This window comes from Phyllobates terribilis, unplaced genomic scaffold, assembly GCF_046119375.1.
Source record: "Phyllobates terribilis strain yellow unplaced genomic scaffold, ASM4611937v1 Scaffold_3__8_contigs__length_932513732, whole genome shotgun sequence".
Classification (NCBI taxonomy): Eukaryota; Metazoa; Chordata; class Amphibia; order Anura; family Dendrobatidae; genus Phyllobates; species Phyllobates terribilis.
Genome location: NW_027362763.1, coordinates 917048496 through 917065624, shown reverse-complemented (window position 1 = coordinate 917065624; position 17129 = coordinate 917048496). Strand labels below are relative to the sequence as shown.

At 41.5% G+C, this 17129-nt stretch overlaps 1 protein-coding gene across 1 annotated transcript in view; it reads left to right on the top strand.

The window, feature by feature from the left end:
- The window catches only part of SMYD3 (SET and MYND domain containing 3), a 1332179-nt gene that overhangs the window by 634069 nt on the left and 680981 nt on the right, over positions 1–17129 (top strand). The window lies entirely within an intron of this gene.

The following is a 17129-nucleotide window of genomic DNA, read 5'->3' as shown; positions in this document are numbered from 1 at the left end:
TACATTCACACTGAAGGCATCAAAACTATGAATTAACACATGTGGAATTATATACTTAACAAAAAAGTGTGAAACAACTGAAAATATGTCTTATATTCTAGGTTCTTCAAAGTAGCCACCTTTTGCTTTGATGACTGCTTTGCATACTCTTGGCATTTTCTTGATGAGCTTCAAGAGGTAGTCACCGGGAATGGTTTTCACTTCACAGATGTGCCCTGTCAGGTTTAATAAGTGGGATTTCTTGCCTTATAAATGGGGTTGGGACCATCAGTTGTGTTGTGCAGAAGTCTGGTGGATACACAGCTGATAGTCCTACTGAATAGACTGTTAGAATTTGTATTATGGCAAGAAAAAAGCAGCTAAGTAAAGAAAAACGAGTGGCCATCATTACTTTAAGAAATGAAGGTCAGTCAGTCCGAAAAATTGGGAAAACTTTGAAAGTGTCCCCAAGTGCAGTTGCAAAAACCATTAAGCGCTACAAAGAAGCTGGCTCACATGAGGACCGCCCCAGGAAAGGAAGACCAAGAGTCACCTCTGCTTCTGAGGATAAGTTTATCCGAGTCACCAGCCTCAGAAATCACAGGTTAACAGCAGCTCAGATTAGAGACCAGGTCAATGCCACACAGAGTTCTAGCAGCAGACCCATCTCTACAACAACTGTTAAGAGGAGACTTTGTGCAGCAGGCCTTCATGGTAAAATAGCTGCTAGGAAACCACTGCTAAGGACAGGCAACAAGCAGAAGAGACTTGTTTGGGCTAAAGAACACAAGGAATTAGACCAGTGGAAATCTGTGCTTTGGTCTGATGAGTCCAAATTTGAGATCTTTGGTTCCAACCACCGTGTCTTTGTGCGACTCAGGAAAGGTGAACGGATGGACTCTACATGCCTGGTTCCCACCGTGAAGCATGGAGGAGGAGGTGTGATGGTGTGGGGGTGCTTTGCTGGTGACACTGTTGGGGATTTATTCTAAATTGAAGGCATACTGAACCAGCATGGCTACCACAGCATCTTGCAGCGGCATGCTATTCCATCCGGTTTGCATTTAGTTGGACCATCATTTATTTTTCAACAGGACAATGACCCTAAACACACCTCCAGGCTGTGTAAGGGCTATTTGACCAAGAAGGAGAGTGATGGGGTGCTACGCCAGATGACCTGGCCTCCACAGTCACCAGACCTGAACCCAATCGAGATGGTTTGGGGTGAGCTGGACCGCAGAGTGAAGGCAAAACGGCCAACAAGTGCTAAGCATCTCTGGGAACTCCTTCAAGATTGTTGGAAGACCATTTCCGGTGACTACCTCTTGAAGCTCATCAAGAGAATGCCAAGAGTGTGCAAAGAAGTCATCAAAGCAAAAGGTGGCTACTTTGAAGAACCTAGAATATAAGACATATTTTCAGTTGTTTCACACTTTTTTGTTAAGTATATAATTCCACATGTGTTAATTCATAGTTTTGATGCCTTCAGTGTGAATGTACAATTTTCATAGTCATGAAAATACAGAAAAATCTTTAAATGAGAAGGTGTGTCCAAACTTTTGGTCTGTACTGTATATGCCGTACATGGGAGCCATGGATCCTTCAGAATATTACTACAAAGAAAAGATTTTCCAAAAATAGTACCTCTGCACATAGCTCATTATCTAGGGGTCAGTTTGTTCTAAAATGTTTTTCCAGACCCGTAAAATCTTAATTTTGCCTTTATCATAGTTACATTTTATATAGTTCTTCAAATTGGCATGAGCAACTGCCAGATACTAAAAATACCATTTAATAACAGACCTTGTGCATTAATGTAACGTGCGGGTGGTCCTTTTATGAGAATCTATTACTCTGTTTAAATATACTTCAGCTGTACAATATTTACTATATATATGACGCTCTCTTCTTTCAAAATTTTTATATTTTGTTAATTCCTCATGCAATATGACGAAGGAAAAACAATTATTGCTGCAAAAAGTTTGTTTGAGTCTAAAAAAGGAAAATTGTAAGCTATTTTCATCCAGAGCATGTAAATGGGGTGTAAAATGACCAATTCAATGCATAGACAGCAAAACATCAGCATAGATTGTGCCAGGATTTTGATGTAGAATGTGTGAATATGGTCTTGCCTAAAAAGGAAGTACATTTTAGGGTATTTTTTCTGAGGGTGTAGATGCAGCAGATTTCCGATCTGACTTATCAGGTGACCAAAAAAAAACAAAAAACAATGGATGGGGTGTGGTTTGGCTGAAGAGAAGGAATCTGATAGAATCCTCCTTTTCTCTCCATCTAAATCGAAACCAGCAACAGATTCTTAACCAGCGAGGGCTGAGCTACAATTTTACTTGATTGAACAAGTTTGAAATTGCAGCCTACTGTCCAACCATAGGCCTGGGACTATATTAGTGTCCGCTGCCTGATTCTCATCTTGAGGCGTCCTAGGCCTCCAGAAGCAGTCCTTTCCCTTCTACAGGGAACTCCGTACATGCATATGGAGCAATTCTGTGTTATATGGACAGAAAAGACTGGCATTCATCACCTGCTTAGAGACTCAGGATCTGAGGCATACCTGATCTTAGGAGGCCTTTCCCACCTTACAGTTTCTTGCTGTATGACATCTCCTGCTGTGGTTCCTCTTGTCACTGCGCCAGTGGCCATCTTGGTTGGGTGCAGTTCCTTCCCAGTGCTGTGTATCCATACCATCTTTGCAGCAAGTATACTCTTGTCAGCACTCAGGACTTTCTAAAGCTGTTCAGTGAGTGGTTTCCCACAATGGTCAGCTTGTAGGTACATTTGTATCTCCCCACTCAGGGAGCCTGTTTAATACCCTTGACCGGTGGCACTTACCCTGAGAATAGATTCTGGCCTGTCTAGCCAGGCACAGCTTGAGTTTTTTCTAGTCATCCTGTGAGGATGACTGCTTTGTCAGGCCAAGAGACAATATTTGAATAGTGGACATTTCTTAGTACTGCGGCTTTGCTAATTATCATAAAGGTTTCCCCTGTGTATCTGTGTGGCTGTAATATATTTGCATGCTTCATCATTCTGTTATCTCTCCTGTCAAATGGGCCTAGTAGAGTTTTTTTTAAACTACTGCTTGATTCTACCTCTTCTCCTACGCAATGAACCATTCCAAGATTCAATGTGTGGCTGAAAAACTCAAAGAATTTGCCTGCATTGATCCACTGGAAGAGTTTATTGTTCCATGTTTTTCTAAACACTCTTAAGCATTAGGTGGACTCCCCTTGTCAACCACTGACAGTGACTCTGAGATGGAGGTAGAGCCTACCCTAAAACAGGTCTCCACACAACTACTTGCTGCAATGTATATATATAAAGCTTCCCTTACAGGTAAATTGAAGAGGTCAAGAAAGACATAAGCCTTATCCGCTGTAAGGATTTTGTTTTTAGGCATAGTTGAGTCACTTGGCCTTGTTTCATTGTCAAAGACTTTTTGGCCACAATGCTTCCTTGAATACCACTTCTGGCCAAAGTTCTCAGAAGAATAGCTGTCTGTAGCTGAGTCCCACTGGTTTCTGCCTGTCCTGAACTGATGGCTTGATGGGCCTGTCATCTGTTGCCCTGAGTTTGCTTGGTGGTTTTTCTAAATAGCTTGAACAATACATGTTAAAACCCCAGTCTGCATTGAAATCTTTGCCTTAGGAAAGACCCTGGTGATGTAGTATAACTACCTTGTGTCTTGTTGCTGTGCTTAGTCTTGCTATGATGTACGACTTGTGACATGAAACTGTCTCCCAAAACCTCACCTTAGTTGTTGAGTTCGGCTGACCCTCACACTTACACAATTGTTTCTGTTTCAGGTAATAGGATACACTTCAGTTTTTTAAAAAACATTATTTCTTACTTAGCAACATTTTTCAACATCAGCCTAAAACTTTGTCAGTATACCATATATGTGATCCTCTTAAAGGAGCACTCCGGTAATTTTTTTTCCCCATTTATTAGCAAGTAGTAATGTGTATTAGTATGACCAGAGTGTATTGCAATACTTACAGCTGTCTTCTGCCATTTTTCGTGCTGGTCCTGTGTCACTTAACTGCATTTGTGGCGTGCCAAATTACACAATGTCTGCTGTATGAAGTGGAGGTCTTAGTTCCAATTTTCACAATGGAAGTCTATGAGTCTCAGAACAAGGCTGTCTAGCCTCCTCTTCATTCTCACCGACTTACATTGAGAAAGTGACTTTGACTCCACACGGAGACGCCATGTAATTTGGCAGATTAGAAATGTTGTCACGTGAAACAAGAGCACCATTGGAAGCATAAGATGGCAACCGGTAAGTATTGCAATACACTCTCTACATACACAAATACAAAGCACATTACTGTTTGCATAAGAAAACTTATCGCTGCATGGTATACCTACGAATGTAAGTCTGTGTCCCTTGTATGATGGGTTCTCTGGACTCCTCACTGGCTCCGAGTCAAATCAAGTAAAGTTCTCAGAATATCCGGCACTCCATAAAAGCAATTTTCTTATTTGAAAAATAAAAATAGGTACATTCATTCGCGTTTCGAGCATTACGGCTCTTAATCGTAGACATTACTGTTTGCTAATATAGAGGAAAATAAAAATCACTGGAGTCCTCCATTAAGTTATGCTATGGAGCCTTGTCATGAAGTAGTTAGTAGTTACGACAGCCATTTGTAATGGTTGTGGAGTAGCTTCATCTCTGCATCACGTTGCCCGTTTATAAATGAGTGGATTATGTTTTCTTTGTTGTCTGCTATTTCATTTTGTTCCAGGTAATATATGTGAAAGTATACTCTGCTCAGAGTAATACATATTGCTGATTCTGTAAGGTATCCTAACCCAATGTCCCTTAATCTATTTGTAATGGAGGGATCTTTTCAATGTCAAAACTGTGAACTGTATAACTGCTCCAGCTCCTGTGATTAGGAAACCGAAATATTTCTCCAGCTCAAGCGCATCTGTATTTCTAGATGTCACCCGTAAAACACGTATTAAGTAAAAAACTGTTTCTTGTCTATAGACAGTAAGATTTTTCTGACAACACCTGCAACCTGTACTTAGTTTACATTACCCATCTGGATTTGAGATTTTGCTGAGGAAATATAATATATGGGTATCCCATCAGAGTGACAGATGAAGACGGAGCGTTATCAGTCACTCAAGACTTTGGCTAAGATGTTTCTTGACTTGTACTTTTGCTTTCTGGTTATCACATTTGATTGTTGTTCTACTATTAGCTCCCAGAAGGAATCTTTTGGGCAACTTGCTAGTAATAAGATATAGCAACATATTTTAGATATTCTTTTTACTTATGGAAGTGCAAACCTAAAAGTAATGAAGTTACTATCAAGTGAAATAATATCAAAGCCTAAGTAATAATATTGGCTCCTTTAGGCCTGTTCATAATGTAAATCAATATTTTTCGGCAGTTTTTATGTTGAAACTTTTAGTGAAAAACAAACTGCTGTCGTCAGTTACACTGCAGTTAATTAAATGTTATCAGATCCTAATTACGCATTTAAAATTATGCATTTATTTTGTTGAAAAGCGCTTGTAAAAACTGATCACCCTAAATGATGTTCAGAAGTAGAGGGACCTATCCCTGTCAAATTGTAAGAGAATGCTGTGCCATTTTTTTTTAAACCATGGTATTAGCTTCAATTAGGAAAACAGAATTGGTAAGAAAAAAAATTGTGCCATGCTTAATATGTGCGCTAAATAATCCTCGTATAATCAGATCCACATATAAAAGGCATTGCACACAGCAACTCTTATTGCATCTTCCTTATGTTATGTGCGAATTTCATCTGTAAAGTGCATCACAACAAGACAGCAAACATTAGAAGTAATCACCATTAGGCCCCCTTCATACGTCCGTATAATACTGGTACCGGTGCCATCAGTGTGCCATCCATTTTTTTCTGGTATGGCTTAAGAAAAATCAATTCCAAAGCTTCTCCTATACTTTGCAATGTTAAACACGTACAGCTTACAAATGGCACATGGATGGCACATGGATGACACACTGATGCCATCCATTGCTGTATGTGTTTTATACAGACTCATAGACTTGTATTGGCCCTTGTCATTCCTGCTGCTGGTAAAAAACGTACATGTCTCCGTCTGGTTTGCATGGACACACGGTCCTGTGTGCAACACCATAGGTTATAATGGGTATGTGTGGCATCCATGAAAAAAAACGGATGACCCACATACTGCAAACATGTTGAATGGGGCCTTAAATGAAATCTGTCAGCAGGTTTTTGCTACCCCATTTGAGAGCAGAATAATGTGAGGGCAGAGACCCTGAACCCAGAGATGTATCACTTACTGGGCTCCTTACTGCTGAAGTTGTAGAAGGTAGAGGATGTGAGATGAGATGTTGTCGTTGGTGGGATATGCAGCCGAAAGCTATAGTTCTTATTTCATTTTTTTAGGTATAATCGCTACGTATCCTACCCTCTGTATTGTATTGATGTTTTCCTCATATTTTGGGTATATGAATACACAAACCAGAAATACATATAATAAAGCACAATCGCCATTCTCCCATACATTGGTTCTAAGCCCTGATTCTTTGACCAACTGTAAGCCCTAAAATTATATATGTTAGTATGTATGTGTCATATTTACCACCAGATTTCTGAACAAATCAGCAGCGTCTCATGCACTCTTCTGCCTTTTCATATTCCTATCATGCTCTTTCTTTTATTCCTCTGCCCGTGTAAGGCCTCATTCAGACATCAGTGATTTTTCTCATACGTAAAAACAGGAACTGTTATTCAACAGTATTTTAGATCCGCTTTTCATTGGTGCGGTCGTTGTGTCCGTTTTTACCATCACTGTTTCATTAGTCATTTTTTACTGTTGAATAAATAAGCAAATAAATGGATTCCAAAGCTTCTTCTATTCATTGCAGTGTTAATCGTGGACACAGACTTGCACATGGATGGCATCTGTCTGCAGCCAGTGATTTTCACAGACACATAGACTTGTATGGGCGAATTTGATCCATGACGTGCTTCCTAATTTGCATATTGGGGCGCTTTTCCCACTTCTGACTGACAGTGCCTGCTTCCTACAGTGAGCACGGTCTGAATGCTCCGGACGTGTGCCCTCGGGCACTGGAGTGCCTGACCGTGCGCACACAGTAGCTGGCGAGTTCTCCTCTTGTATCCTTTCTGCTGATGTGGCTTGCTACACTAATACACCCGGAAGTGTAGTGAGCGAAGAGGGAAAGCTGAAAGCAAATTTATAGGACTCCTGAGTTTACTCCGTCATCAAATAGGTGATTATCCCCACTGCCTCCAATGACAAGATTCTGTCGTGTATTATCATTGGTTGCACTCATTGGTGGCAGTGGGATTATCACCTATTTGATGACGGAGTAAACTCAGGAGTCGTGTGTATTTGCTCTCCCACCTTCTTACGAATGAAAGGTTAGTTTCTCAGGCACTATACCAGTAACTGGTACAGTGCTAGTATGATTTTATAGGGGCTAAGTCCCTTACAATCCTATACATCCAATTTAAAATGCATTTTGAGGGGTGGAAGACTCCTATGAGATAAGCTGTCCAACCCACTTCACTAGAAATACTTCTGTAGGAATCCAAATATACAGGCATGCTCATCACTTACAGTAAAACTAACTTTTTCTTCAATTACTACATCCATACACATGCCAGCAATATTCACTATCTCCAGCTATGCTCACTCACTACTTAGATGCACAGAATGAATGCATAGCTTCTATACGCAATACATACATGTATAGGTCACACATATTTATGCTCATACAAACATATAATAGATCTTTGTATGTTTCTTAGCAGGGTAGAGGAGTAATGTAGGTACAGTCATGGCCGAAAGTGTTGGCACCCTTGAAATTGTTCCAGAAAATGAAGTATTTCTCACAGAAAATGATTACAACTACACATATTTATTTCCTTTGTGTGTATTGCAACAATATAAAACAAATGAGGAAAAAAAGGCAAATTGGACATAATTTCACACAAAACCCCAAAAACAGATCAGACAAAATTGTTGGCACCTTTCCAAAAATGTGGGTAAACAACTTTGTTTCAAGCATGTGATGCTCGTTCAAATTCACCTATGGAAAGTAACAGGTGTGGGCAATAAGAAAATCACACTTGAAACCAGATAAAAAGGGGAGAAGTTGAGTCAATTTTTGCATTGTATGTCTGTGTGTACCACACTAAGCATGGAGAACAGAAGAGAAGAGAACTGCGTGAGGACTTGAAAACCAAAATTGTTGAAAAATATCAACAATCTCAAGGTTACAAGTTCATCTCCAGAGATCTTGATGTTCCTTTGTCCATTGTCCGCAACATAATCAAGAAGTTTACAACCCATGGCACTGTAGCTAATCTCCCTGGACGTGGATAGCAGAGAAAAATTTATGAAAGGTGGTAACGCAGCATAGTCCAGATGGTGGATAAGCAGCCCCATTCAAATACCAAATTCAAGCTGTTCTGCAGACTGTGTCAGTGTGAACTATATATATTTTTATCAGAATTATCTATTTAAATATAGAAATAATTTAAAAAAAGTTTCTCCACCTTCCTAATTTTGACAGTCCATGAAGATCGGACCGCACTTCGATGTCATCCGAGTGTGGCCCGATTTTTTTCACGGATCCATTGACTTGCATTGTCAATTTTGATGCAACCCTCAGATCAAAATTGGATATGTCTGCGTGATTTTCATGTGAATGGAAATGGCCCTTTAGATTATCATAGGTATAAGTGCAATCTATGAAAAACATGCATGAAAACTAGACGTCTGAATGAACCTTTAGCCAGCAACTAGGTACTGGTCACTGATGAGATTTATTCAGCACCTCATCACCAGTCACATGCACAGTAAAACAACACACAAGGCAGCAACCCTAACCCCTAATGTAATAAAAGTAACAAAAAAATTAGCTAGAAAGTAAAAGCACAAACTTAAAGTGATCAAAAATACCTCCTGTCACCCACCTAGATCTCTGCAATGTGCGCTGGCACCAGAAATGATGATGACACGGTGCTCCCCAGCCGCAGAACCAATGCCGCCTATGATCGGCTGCAGCAGCAGGTTATTTAATATTTTTCTGATGACGTACTGTTCTAGTTACCTGACCATTGCAGCCTATTACAGGACGCAGTGCTCCTATTGCTGGTGAGCCCAGTCACGTCATCACTTTTGAAACCATACCCAAAAAACTGCAGAAATGCTATTTTTTTTCCATTCTTCTCTTTAAGGACTCATTTACACGTCCATGTTTCCAGTACGTATGGTATCTTTTTTTTCATGGATCCCACACTTACCCATTATAACCTAAGGTGCTATTCACATGTCTGTTCTTTCCCAGCAGCATGGATGACAAGGGCTAATACAAGTTTGTGAGTCCTTGAAAAACACATACAGCACACGGATGGCATCAGTACATTCCATGTGCTGTCCGTGTTTAACATTGCAAAGTATCAGATAAGCTTTGTAATTTCTTTATTTAAACATGAATGAGTGATGGAAAAAACGGACACGCAGATGACACGCTGATGGAAAACACTGATGACACTGGTGCCATTTTTTCACATATGGGTTTAATCACGGACGTGTGAATGAGAACTAAAAAAATTAAAAGTTTTTCAACACAAATGTAAGCCAAAATGCTACCATTAAATTTCAACTCATCATGGGAAAATCATCCCTCATTTGGCTATGTCTACTGGTTGAAACACAGAAACATGAAAGCTATTACTGTGTCCTTATAGCCCAAAATATCAGTGTCTTTTAGGGGCTAAAGTCTAAAAAACATGCGGTATTAGGAGGTTAAAGGGGTAGTCTAGTGAAAACAAGTTATCCATAAGGAATACATTTCTGATTAGTAGGGGGTTCAACTTCTGGAACCTGCACCAATCATTAGAACGAGGAACGCCTGACCGCTGATCCATTCATCCTTTCTAAGGCTGCCAGAAAAAGCCGAGCGCAGAGGTTGGCAGCCCCAATGGAAATGAATGGAACGCAGGACATATATACGTACTGCTGCTTCATTCTACTGGGGATTCCCTGTTCTGTCGATCAGTGTAGGTCCCAGTGGTCAGATCCACACTGATCAACAACTTATCAGCTATCCTATGGATAGATAATCATTTGTTTTCACCACACAATTCCATTAAGTTTAAGTCAAAAGATTCACTTAAAGTGCTTGTCCGGCATCATTCATTATTGCATCAGAAGGTAACATGAGCTGATGACGTCCCATCTACACATACAGTACCTGGTGGGACGCATGATTGCCAGGTATCAGTCACGTGTCTTATTAGACAGGCTATGGGTTAGTGGCCGTACTGGTAATATTATTTGAATGTAGACTTTGAGGCCCCACGTTTATTTTTTGCCCAGGGCTCACTTTATCTAAAACTGGCTATGATTAAATACTAACTAGAAAGTAGCAACACTGTCTGTGAATCCCTTTAACCGGTTCCCGACCGCCCACTGTAGATAAACGTCGGCGCTTGCTGGGCTCTGTGCAGCGCCGACGTTTAAAAACGGTGGGTGGTCTCGCAGCGCTCAACCCCCAGGGTCCTGCAAGCGCTGCGATTCCGGTGCAGAGCGTTCGCTCTGACAGGGGACATCATCGGGACCTGATTGGATCAGGTCCCAATGATGTTAACCCTTTGCTATGTTCTATATGCCGCGATCTATAGTGATCGCGGCATATAGAAGATAGACAGAGGAGAGGGGGTCGTCTTACTTACCTCTCCGACGACCCCTGATACCTTCCAGGACCTGGCGTTGCTATGGCAGCTGGAGGTCACATGACCGCCTCCAGATCTGCCATATATGGTGTCCTGCCAGGGTCAGCCTGCAGCTGAAGGCCTGGCAGGAGACTCTGACTGTGAAACAGTCAGCGAAGATCTCATGTAGTGTAATACATGTCTATTACATTACATGAGATCAGTGATCAGAAAAATAAAAATTAATGTCCCATACAGGGACTAAGTAAAAATGTAAAAAAAAAATGTTTTTAAACTGTTAAAAAAAATCACAAAATAAATAAAAATAAATAAATAAAATATTAAACCAATAAATCCGTATATTTATGCAAAACCAAAAAAAGTACACATATTTGGTATCGCCACGTCCGAAACAACCCGATCTGTAAAACTGTCACACTAATTAACTCCTTCTGTGCACACCGTAATAAAAATAAATAAAAAACGGAGCAAAAAAATATGCTTTTTCATCATATCGCCAAACAAAAAGTGGAAAAAAATGCGATCAAAAAGCAAAATGGAAATAAAAATGGTACCGCTGAAAAGTCATCTTGTTCCGCAACAAAGAAGCCGCCATACAGCTCCATCAGCCGAAAAATAAAAAAGTTATAGCGCTCAGAATAAAGCAATGCAAAAAAAATTTTTTTTCTATAAAATTGTTTTATTGTGTAAAAGCGCCAAAACATAAAAAAAAATACAGTAAGTGTAGTATCGCTGTAAACGTACTGACCCGAAGAATAACGCTGCCTGATCACTTTTACCACATGCAGAACGGCATAAAAAAAACCCTCAAAAAACAATTCCTGAATTGTTGGTTTTTGTTAATTTTACCTCCCAAAAAACGGAATAGAAAGCGATCAAAAAATGTCACGTACCCAAAAATGGTACCAATAAAAATGTAAACTCGTCCCGCAAAAAACAAGCCATAATATGACTCTGTCGGCCGAAATATGGAAAAATTATAGCTCTCAAAATATGACGATGCAAAAACTAGATTTTGCAAAAAAAAGCGTCTCTTAGTGTGTGACAGCTGTCAGTCATAAAAACCCGATATAAATCTAGTATCTCTGTAATCGCACCGACCTGAAGAATAAAGTAATCTAATCAGTTATACCGCACGAAGAACGGCGTAAAAACACAAATAAAACCAAATCTTCACCTGCTACTGATTTGTTTATTATGTCTCCCAAAGATCGCAGTAAGGCTCTGCTCACATTTATCCTGCGCTCTGCGCTGAGCACTTACACCAGAGTTTCCGTGTAAATCTCTGAAATACGTGATTCAGACGGAACCCATGACGGAAGATTCCCTGTAATGAGGCAGATATAGGCCACTGTGAATGCCGTCTGACCTGTGATCCCACGGTGTCATTGGTTTTAGGGGTGCATAAAAGTGCGGTTGGCCACAGTTTTGTGCACTTCTGAAAAAAAGGACACCGCTAAACCGAGGCCAGACGGAGTCCAGAGTAACTCTGCTGCCTCATTACAGTGAATGGATCCCGCAGGGGTTTCATCTGAATTACATCACTTGGAAATTTAGATAGAAACCCCCATGTAAGTGCTCAGCCTAGAGCGCTGGATAAATGTTACGTAAAATGTTCCCAATAAAAGCTTCAACTCAGTCCTCATAAAAAGCTAGTCCCCACTCAGGTCCGTCATCTGTTAAAAATATAAGGGACTTCCAAGTTACTGGTAGCAGAAAGGCTCTGGAAAAGCGAAATGGCCCTTGCCCCCCTAAAGAAATTCAGAAAATTTTGTGCTCCCAAATCCAAATGCCTATTCTACAATAATTTGTTCTCCAATTGTCAAATAGCGCTCTGTCCCTCCCAGATCTTGCCGTATGGCTGAGCGGTACGATACAGCCACATATGGGGTATTGACACTTTTAAAAGAAATTGTGTGACACATTTCGGCATCATTTTTACCCATTGCCCTGTGTGAAAATGTAAAATCTGAGGGTAAAACTTTTTTTGTGGTAAAAATATAATTATGCTTTTTTCACTGCCCAAAGGTATAAATTAAAAAATACTCACTACTTCCCTAGATGAATTCCTTGAGAGGTGTAGTTTACAAAATGGGGTCACTTGTGGGGGTTTCTGCTGTTTCGGCATGTCAGCGACTCTTCAAATGTGACATGGTGTCTGCAACCTATCCCAGCCAACATAGCGCTCCTTTCTCTTCCGAACCCTGCCGTACACCAAAGCAGTGGTTTTCCCCCACATATGGGGTATCGGCGTACTCAGGAGAAATTGCACAACAAATTTCATGGTGCAATTTATCCTATTACCCTTATGATAATGCAAAATTAAGGGATGAAAAACGTTTTTGTGGGAAAAATGTGAAAATTTTATTTTTACAGCTCCTTATTATAAACTTCTGTGAAGCACCTTGGGGTTCAAGGTGCTCACCACACATCTAGATAAGTTCCGTAAGGGGTCTAGTTTCCAAAATGGTGTCACTTGTGGGAGGTTTCCACTGTTTAGGCACATCAGGGGCTCCCCAAATGCAACATGGCGTCCACTAATTATTCAAACAAATTTTACATTCAAAAAGTCAAATGGCGCTCCTTCCCTTTCAAACCCTGCCGTGCGCCCAAACAGTGGTTTGCCTCCACATATGGGGTATCGGCGTGTTCAGGAGAAATTGCACAACAAATTTCATGGTGCATTTTATGCTATTACCCTTATGATAATGCAAAATTAAGGGATGAAAAACGTTTTTGTGGGAAAAATGTGAAAATTTTATTTTTACAGCTCAATATTATAAACTTCTGTGAAGCACCTTGGGGTTCAAGGTGCTCACCACACATCTAGATAAGTTCCCTAAGGGGTCTAGTTTCCAAAATGGTGTCACTTGTGGGGGGTTTCCACTGTTTAGGAACATCAGGGGCTCTCCAAACGCAACATGGCGTCTGCTAATTATTCAGACAAATTTTACATTCAAAAAGTCTAATGGCGCTCCTTCCCTTCCGAACCCTGCCGTGCGCCCAAACAGTGGTTTTCCTCACATATGGGGTATCAGCGCACTCAAGAGAAATTGCACAACAAATTTTGGGGTCCATTTTTTCCTGTTACCCCTGTGAAAATAAAAAAAAAGTTAAATGTTAATTTTTTTCTTCCACGTTCCAAAAATTCCTGTGAAGCACCTGAAGGGTTAATAAAGTTCTTGAATGTGGTTTTGAGCACCTTGAGGGGTGCAGTTTTTAGAATGTTGTCACTTTTGGGTATTTTCTGTAATAAAGACCCCTCAAAGTGACTTCAAATATGATGTGGTCCCTAAAAAAATGTTTTTGTAAATTTTGTTGGAAAAATGAGAAACCACTGGTCAACTTTTAACCCTTATAGCTCCCTAACAAAAAAAAAATTTGGTTCCAAAATTGTGCTGATGTAAAGTAGACATGTGGGAAATGTTATTTATTAACTATTTTGTGTGACATATCTCTCTGATTTAAGGGCATAAAAATTCAAAGTTTGAAAATTGCAAAATTTTCAAAATTTTTGCCAAATTTCCGATTTTTTCACAAATAAACGCAAGTGATATCGAAGAAATTTTACCACTATCATGAAGTGAAATATGTCACAAAAGAACATTCTCAGAATCAGGGGAATCCATTGAAGCGTTCCAGAGTAATTACTTCATAAAGTGATAGTGGTCAGAATTGAAAAAATTGGCCCTGTCACGAAGGCAAAAACAGGCTCTGGTGCGAAGTGGTTAAGGATGGCACTTGGCAGTATTTTTATTGCCTCTGCTGATGGCTGTTCTCACCACCATTCAATTGTGGGTGTGTGCAGTGTAATCTGGGGTCACAGATCATCCTTTGGGCTTTGACTGTCACAGGTCCATTAGCAGATGGCATATCATTGAATATTACACAGCTCGTTCATCACCTTGCTCATGAAGGGGGTTACCTGGTCCGTCAAGATCTCCTGTGGCTGGCCCGTCCTGGCAAATATATGGACAAGTTCCTGAACGATACTTATGGCCGAAGAGCTCCTTAGTGGTACCGCTTTTGGGTACCGGGTCGCATATTCCATGACCACTAGGATGTATTGATGCCCCCGTGCTGATTTAACTAAGTGACCTACTAGGTCCATGACATCACAGGTAAAGGAACTAGGAGACTGCGGAAGTGAAAGAGGGAGCGGTTATCTGGCAGTTGGGACAGGACCTACAGTAATTTAGGATCTCCCGGTAACATCCAGGCCAATAGAACCTCTGCCAGGTGGGGCCGGACCTACAATAATTTAGGATCTCCCGGTAACATCAAGCCCAATAGAAGCTCTGCTTTATCCTCTCCTCAGTTTTCTCTAAACCTAGATGTCCCCCCAAAACATGCGAATGGGCTATGTCTAAAACTCTCCGCCGGTAGGATCCTGGAATCAACAGCTGCTCCACTATCTCACATCCACCCAGTTTGGTTACCCGATATAATAACTCCCTATTAACTGCAAAGTGTGGGCTTTTGAGCAACCCCGTTACAGACGTTAACATTGTTAAACGCCCCCTTTAAGGTAAGGTCCCTAACTTGAGTAGTCCCAAAGTTCTCTCCGGATACTTCGAACTCAGGGAGGTTGGGCTCCTTGGTCACCGTCTCATCCTCCTCACCGACGAGGACACAAAAGGAAACTCCTCCATCTTGGTTTTGAATGGAGTTTCTTCTCGAGGGATCTGGCTTTTGTCCGAGACACTTGGTATGACCCCCTTTTGCCACAAATCCCAATACAAGGAAAAGTCTCGCCCCTATGTGACCGAATGTATCAAGTCCTTGACTACCCTGACCTCATGGTACTGGACACCGCAATCTGTTCCCACGGTTACTCTGGCCACAGGGTAGTCCTTGGACTCTCCATATATACAGTGACTGCCCATGGATTTGGCAGGGATCAACTGGTGGGGAAGAGTAGCACTGATCAGGGTTACCATACTTTTCGAGTCCAACAGTCCAAGTACCAGTACCCCATTAATTGATATGGCACACGCCTGCGGCCCTTCGCCATGTTCACAGTTCACCCTACAGGCTGGATAGGCATATTAGGAACAACGCCGGCCTAGGCTGCAATCCATTGGTTCAGGAGACATATGACACCGGGCAACTATGTGTCCAGGATTGTGACATCGCCAACAGACCACATCTTTAACAGCCTTTGGGGAACCCTTAGCAGGATTGGGACGCGCCCCATTTGTGGCTCTAGAGCCCACCCCCCTTTGAGTATTACAGTATGGGGAAGTGATGATGTCCAGCTTGCCATGGGATTTTTCAGCAACTTGGTACCTCTCTACTAGTCAAACCAGGTGTTCCGAGGGTCGCCCTGGGCAACCCTGGTCTGTACTGGTCTGGGAAGGGAGTGTATGAATCTGTCGGTCACCATACACTCGACCATGTGGGCAGAAGTGACTGGCTGCAACCACTTTTGCACTAGATGTAACAAGTCAAACATCTGCAAGCGAGGGGGATTGTCACCAGCGTACACCCAGTGGTGGACCCGTTGAGGTCTAACAGACATCGTCGCTCCTGAGCATGCCATTATATCAGTCTTTAATTTGGCATACTCCTGTGCATCCTGTAGGGCAAGGTCATAATAAATCTTTTGGAGTTCACCCGTTAAATAGGGGGCCAGCAGCTTCTCCCACTTTGCCACCCTTTCGAACACAGACAAAAATGCCTCAACATCATCACCTGGGGTCATCTTTTGCATTGCTTGCCTTACCGCCTTCAGGACGTATGAGACATCACCTGGAATTGGGAGAGGGGCGGTTTCTTGGTTGCGGACCTTCTTTGCCAGGAGTTCCATCTGCCATTGCTGCTGTTGGATCTGCTGCATTAGGAGTTTATTTGTCTCCTCTTTCTGCTGCTCTCGGTGCTGCTGCTGCAGATGCTGCTACTGCTGCTCTCGGTGCTGCTGCTGGCTTAGGATCATGTGCTTGGTCAGCTGCTCCATTTTGTCTGACCGCTGTTTCATCCCTATAGCCGCCTTCACCCAAGACATGCAGCAGTCACACTTGCTTTCTGGGGATGTTGCCCGTACTTCTAGCACCAACTGTGGTAATGCAACTCACTCAGCTGTTCTCAGAGGTAGACACAGAAACACTTGGGTTAAAGTCCGTGGCTGGTCTATTACTTCGGAAAACTAAATAGTAACACAAAACGGTCCTTTTTGGCATAAGTTAAAAATCAACAGCACTTAGAAAGTAATTTCCAATGCACCTCCGGCCAGCTGGAAAACGACACACTTTAGCTCACACTTGAGCACCCCACTGGAGGCTTCCTTGTTTCCAAACACATAACAGGGAAAAAAAACTCAGTAGCAGGACATTACTACTACCATAGTATTATTTCTAAGCAGGAGCATTGTAACATGGTATAAACAATACT